Source organism: Amborella trichopoda, chromosome 13, assembly GCF_054954075.1.
Source record: "Amborella trichopoda isolate Santa Cruz 75 chromosome 13, AtrichopodaSantaCruz75HAP2 v2.0, whole genome shotgun sequence".
Lineage (NCBI taxonomy): Eukaryota > Viridiplantae > Streptophyta > Magnoliopsida > Amborellales > Amborellaceae > Amborella > Amborella trichopoda.
The window spans coordinates 30,405,103-30,411,730 of NC_142348.1; the positions used below are offsets into that span (position 1 = coordinate 30,405,103).

The 6,628-nt window shown below is 30.4% G+C and overlaps 1 long non-coding RNA gene across 1 annotated transcript; it reads left to right on the forward strand.

Annotated features, from left to right (window-relative positions):
- The first annotated feature begins 2,524 nt into the window (after positions 1-2,524).
- On the forward strand, positions 2,525-3,925 carry LOC148779158 (uncharacterized). Its single transcript, XR_016046914.1, has 2 exons — positions 2,525-2,763; positions 2,886-3,925. It is a non-coding gene; the product is annotated as an uncharacterized LOC148779158 (long non-coding RNA).
- Positions 3,926-6,628: the final 2,703 nt, after the last annotated feature.

Genomic DNA, 6,628 nt, shown 5'->3' on the forward strand with positions numbered 1-6,628 from the left:
CACATTTTTTATGCCGGACGGAGACATGTTAGGCATCATGTTTTGGAAACATGAGTTAGAATAAGTAATTTTTGTCCAAATAAATTTGTTTTTTTACTTGGGTGTTGGTTGCAAAGAAAAGCAGTGTTGGGTTAAAAGTGTAGAGTCAAAACTATAGGAAAAGAGGATGCCTCGAAAGTACAAATTAGGGAGTATCTAAATTAGGGAGTATCTATAAATTTATTTATTCATATTCATGGCCACTATGGTTGAGACTATCAAAGCCCAAAACTTTAGATTGAAAATAAAATGGGTTTGGGTAAACGTCTACGTTAGGATCCCTTTGTGTTATGTTGTTAATTTTCATTATTTTTGCCCAAAAATACCCTTGGTACAATGCTTGAATACATACAACATCCAAAATTCTTTTGAGATGTATGTGGAATACTTGAGCAGTTGACCAATTTCTCTATAATAATGTTTGGTCATGTGATCCAAGTGTTGGACCAACCTCTAGCAAGTCTTTTTTACCAAAAGTCGGTTAGAGAGAAAGATAGACATACTTTTGGACAAAAAAACTTGTTAGAGGCCAGTTTTAAACTTGTAGTGTCTGACTAATATTATTATAGAGAAGTCGGTCCTCCTGTACATTGCGCCAAACTAACTTCTTAAAATAATTTTAAAAGGGTTCAACTACTTCAAGTGTTGAAGGAATTTTAATAAAAAATAAAAAAATTGATAGCAAAAAAGGACTTCACCATAAAATACAAAAATATTAAAACTATCTTTAATTCAAAAAATAGTTTTTATTACAATAATTTCCAGAAAATAATTAAAAAAGTTCTTTTATTTTATTATATAAAAAAACCAAAAGAGAAAGAAATACGAAAAGGCAAAGTATTTGGTGAGTCAGACGACTCACATGTAGATGTGCGGTCCCCTTGAAAACCCATCTTTAAGATAGATTTCGGATTCATAGTTTTTAGATTTGTTAATCTCAATTGTCATTCTAATTTTGAATCTGAAAATTTTTATTTTTAAAAATAAAAAATAATTTTAAATTTATTTTTTCACCGTCTATTTTGAGGTATAGTCGAAGCCCCACTCCCATCTTTATGATTGATGTTGGATGTAGGAGGAAATGAACATGTTTTGTATCCATAAAAAAAAGAGATATCTTGGAGCATATAATAATCATTTAGTTTCTTATTTTCAAGGAAAAGTTTTACATAAGCAGTCAACATTATACCATTGAAGTAAAGTGCACCTCAAAGTTCCTCTAGAAGAAAGTATTTTCATGTTGGAAAAACCATTAAATTGATTATCTTGACTAGGAGATATATGATTATGAAGAAAAAAACAAGTTTCAAATTATAAAATTAGTGCATCTTGTAACAAGTTATCATACTGTATATTTTCAAGATTTTCTGGTGCCTATAGATCTAATTGATGTGTAATATATTTTAAATTTTTAGATTTCTCCTAGAGATAAAAGTAAGTTATTAAAATTATCATAAAGGATTTCAACCTTGAAATTGTTGACACATATGGCTATGAGGCCTTGTATGGCTATATGAGGCTTTATGGTCTTAGCCTACATTTGTGAGAATTCAATATATTGACATGTATGGCTATGAGGCCTTGTATGGCTATGAGGCTTTATGGTCTTAGCCTACATTTGTGAGAATTCAATATATTGACATGTATGGCTATGAGGCCTTGTATGGCTATGAGGCTTTATGGTCTTAGCCTACATTTGTGAGAATTCAATATATCCATATGTACATAAACCTTCGTTTTCTCAGAGACCTGTTGGAGAACTACAACAGTTACCCATACTTCTCCCTATAAAAGGGATGCCAAAGGGAGGATGAAAATATATAACACAGAAAAAGCATACAGTTGCGTACTATTCTTCTCTCTCTAAAAGTGAAGGGATATAAAATCCGGGCTCTGTGATCACCAGCCTCACGGCACCTCTTATCCGATCTCGGGTTGGTCTCACGCTCCATCAATTTTCGTTACCAATGGTATCAGAGCAATCCAAGTTCATCTTCCATATTGTTTTGCCATTATATTTCTTCATGAGTTTATATATATATTTTTTCCAACAAGTTTTGGTTTTGATAAATGCAAATTTTACCTAGCATACTGTAAATTTTGTTTAAAAAAAAAAAAAGACCAAAATTTTGGATAAACTCCAGAGTCTCTCTCTCTGACAGAATCATTGGGGAGAGTAGAAAGCAAATTTAAAAGTGAAAGCAATTAGAGAGAGAAAATTCAAGGCCGTCATCTTATACTGTATTCATATATATTCAAACCTATCTTTAATGATAAAGCATGATGTACATGTTTTTATCTCATTCTAGTTTATCTGTTATATATTCGACCGCTACCTTGGTAACATGTGCCGTGCCGTGTCAGTTTGGTAACATGTCACCAGGACCTTGGTTATTCTAATCTAACTTGTTTTTCTTTTTTCATTCCTTGACTTACACTTCATGTAAGACGCTTAAGGAAATTCATGACCCATATGAATTTCCTCATCTTATGTGATGTTAATAGTAAAGGGCTGCGACTCTTGAAATCTGAACCGTTAATGGCGCACAACTTGCATCCAATAGTCATGTGATAAGTATTGGGTTCCGCAAAAGTAACGGCCGTAATAATCATGTGTGCGCCCACAATGCTCAATGTCGCTTCTATGATCGAGAGACCAACCGTCTTCACAAGAGAATTAAGTATACCGGAGCGCAACAGACGTTGATATCGTTGCTGGAAGAGGTTTGCAAACTACTATATCGGAGTATTTTGCTTTGGCCGTGAGGTTTACTTGTTCCATGAAATTTATTTTTGGCCGTTATTTTTGCAAAATTGGTGCCAACTTTGCAACATTGGCACTTTAGCAAGCTTTGAAAACAGGTTCAAAAGGCTTTGCAAGAGTTTTGAAGAGATTAAGTAGGGAGAGAGAGAAAGAGTGGAAGGTCGAGAGAGATGGGATAATGGAAAAGTGAAGAGAAGAGATGCGAGGACAAGAAAGCAATTTGCAATTATTTGGTAAATATTCATTTATTTTCTCTTTTTACTTTGGTAAGTATTCATTCATCATCCTGTTTTTTAGGTAAGTATTCATTCATCCCCCTAATGTCTATTGCCCCATTTTCCTGATAAGTATCCATTCATTCCACTTTTTTTTGGTAAGTATTCACCCCTATTTTTTTTTGGTGAGTATTCATTCAGCCCCCTAATTTAAACTATTCCCTATATGATTAAGTTTTACCTTCAATAATTACGTCCAGTTATGACCTCCTTGTGTAATAGGTGAATGGTATCATTGCATGAAAACCCTTTTAAAAATATTAGTAAGTGAATCTATAATATTCTTTTAATAATAAAATAAATGCCGAATATATGACTTTCTCTGCCTACTTTTGTTTGAAAAGATTGAGCAATTCAAATAATGTAAGGATGTTTGTAGATATTAGTCATAAACCATTTTGATAGATTGAAATATTTTATATATTAAATTTTGTTTGAAAGAACTAAAAAGTTGGTTCATGAGTGAAATTTAAAAGCCTTAGTCCATATTTTAGAATTTTTAAAAACTTTAAAATTTATTTTATTATCTAAAAGTATAAATAGAAAGCAAAGCACGAAGACATGTGAGAAGAAAAAATGAATGGACTTTTAGAAGTTTAAAAAACATTAAAATAGATTTTATTGTCTAAAATTATAATTAGAAAGCAAAGCACGAAGATATGTGAGAAGAAAAAATGAATGGATATAATTCTTAATAAAATTGAAAATCCTTAATTGAAAATTATAAATCAGTCATAAACCTTGTTTAAGCATAATTTTTTGCAATTCAACTCATAATTAAAAAAAAAAAAAAAAGGCTTCCTTTATATAGTAAGCATAATTGAAAATTTTTAAAATAAAAAATAAATCATAAATTTCTTTGAGGCACAAAAAGCACAAATAAAAATTGTCATAAATAATTTTTTAAAGAAAAAAGACGACATAGAAAAAACTTTTCTTAATTAATTTTTGAGATATTTAATTTACAAAAATTAAAGTAAATTATTAAGTAGAAATTTTGAGAATGTTGCACAGTAATCATATTATTCAAGCACAATATCGATAATCATGAATAATGTACAGAATCAAGATCGTGCAGATTAAATACAAAAATGTACTTCTCCATACCATGTATGTTTATTCAATGAAAAAAACTTCATATAAAGTCGATACCTTAAAATGTACACCTTAAAATACACAATTAAGGTACACCTCAAAAAGCCCTCAAAAGAAAGTTGTTTTGAGATTGGAAAAATATCTCATCGATCATCTGAATATCGAGATGTATGGATATAAAAAAACAAAGTTTTCAAGTCCCACATTGTAATATAATCAACTTTAAAGATTTTTATACATTTATAGATCTTCTTAATCTGAGTTTTAAAATTTACAATTAGATATCTAAATAAAAAATAAATGAATAAAATCTATTGAGGATAATCATCATTGGGACAGTTGAATGATAAAGTTAGAAAAACTTAAAAGAAAAAATCTCACCCTTTAAATGGGAATACAAGAGGCTTTTCAGTTTCTATAAATTTTTTAATTTTTATAGGTCTCATCTCTTTTGGGGATTTCTTATTCTAGCCATTTTTGTACACATTTTTCTTTTTGTAAGGGTTTATTTACTTGTTTATTCGCATTTGTAAAGATTTCCTTAGGATCTTTTTTAATAAGAAAACGATTAAACCCTTTATAACATCTCTTTGTGGAAAATTATATAGCAGGACTCGTTTAGATCTTTGCGTTACCATAGAGTATAGACAACTTCCTCAGTCGCTTCATTATTGATAGCGATAATTTGAGGATTTCTTACTAGATGAAGTTTATACATGCTTCTTTCATATACTGCCAAACTAAAGTGGACCTTTAATTTTTGCTTTAAGATGACTAAAGTTTATATTGGCCGTAAAATCTCTTTTCCTCCTTGGTTGTGAAATTCAAAATCCTAACAATTTTACATATTAAGCAAATCTATAAACACTTAACATATATTGAAAATTGAAAGTCCAAATTATTCTTTACATGATGCACTATTTTTAAGACATGAAACTCTTTATTTCGTCGTATCTATATATCTCAAAGTTAAAATACTCAATTGGAGATTTTCCCAACATCAAAACACCCTCTTATACAGGATTTTTGAGGTGCACCTTACTTCAATTGTATAAGGTTTACACCTTATATGAACTTTTTCCTTTGTAAATGCCCTTCCATAGTGTGACTATTTTATTCCACATATATTGTGTAATAAGTACATTACATATATTGGGTAATAAGTATATTAAGTCATATGAAGAACTTATTCATCGTTTTGTATATTATAAACATTTATTCAATTCTGCATATGTTAAATTGTACTTATAGAGTTATTTGTCAAAAATAAATAAATAAATTGTACTCACAGAGTGGTCACGGTATTAAAATAGAAAGGGACCCTATTACTAAAGAAATGTATGTTACTTTAAAAAATAATAAATTTAGGGATCTAGAAAGAATGTAAGGCTGGTAACATTATGGGCACATTTGGTTTATATAAAAATATTTTTTGAAAACATATTTTCGCATAAATTTTTTTTGTGTGGTTAAGTGTAAGAATATTTTCACCCTAATTAACTACCAATTAGGGTGAAAAGATGTACTAAAACTAATTCATATGAAAATCCCATACCTAACTACATGAGGGAATTAATATTTTCACGCTAAACAAATATACCCTAATTGATAAAGGGTTTTGGGTGAATACGTTACTAAAATTTCTTTTCAATTCTTACTAGGTTAACATTCGAAAAAGGATAAGTCTCCTATGAGTCCCTTGACTTAGATCTAGAATGTAAAGCACATCTTAAATCACTAATAACAAAAGATCCATCTTTTTGTAGCTCTAAAAATTTGTGCAGTAGATTCAATAAATATAATTTTAAAATTAATTTTTTTGAGAAAATTATGAACCCTCTAATTTTTACCTTCTAAGCATTCCCCAACATTGTTGGTGCCACACTATTAGCAAATATTGTTTTTTTTTTTTTTTTGCAACACCCCCCAAATGCAAAAGTTGTCTCTCTCTCATCTTCGTTTTTTTTTTATCAAAATACCTTCTTTTTGGCCATGTTTCGCGCTCACTCTAAGTCGGTTGTGTTGGACCAGCACAAGTTGTACCGAGCCGGTCCTACACATATTTTGTGTCTGAATGGCTCTATATTTAGCTTGTGATAGTCTGGTACATTTTTGCACCAGACCAACGTGAGTTGTACATTACCGAACCGACACATTTTTTGTGCTAATTCTATTCTATATTCAACTTGTGCCCGTCAGTCCGACACAGTTTTTACGTTGGACCAAGACATGTTCGCTGTCTTGTTTAAAAAAATGGGTTAAAAAGAGGTATTTTTGTCCAAATAAACTAACTTTTCAACTTAGGCATTGACTACAAAGAAAATAGTGTTGGAGATAATAGAGTGATATAAAAAATATAGGGAAGGAGGATGCCTAGAAAGTATAAATTAGGTAAGCTATTAATTAATTTATTCATATTCTTGGCCACTATGGTCGAGACTATCAAGGCTTAAAA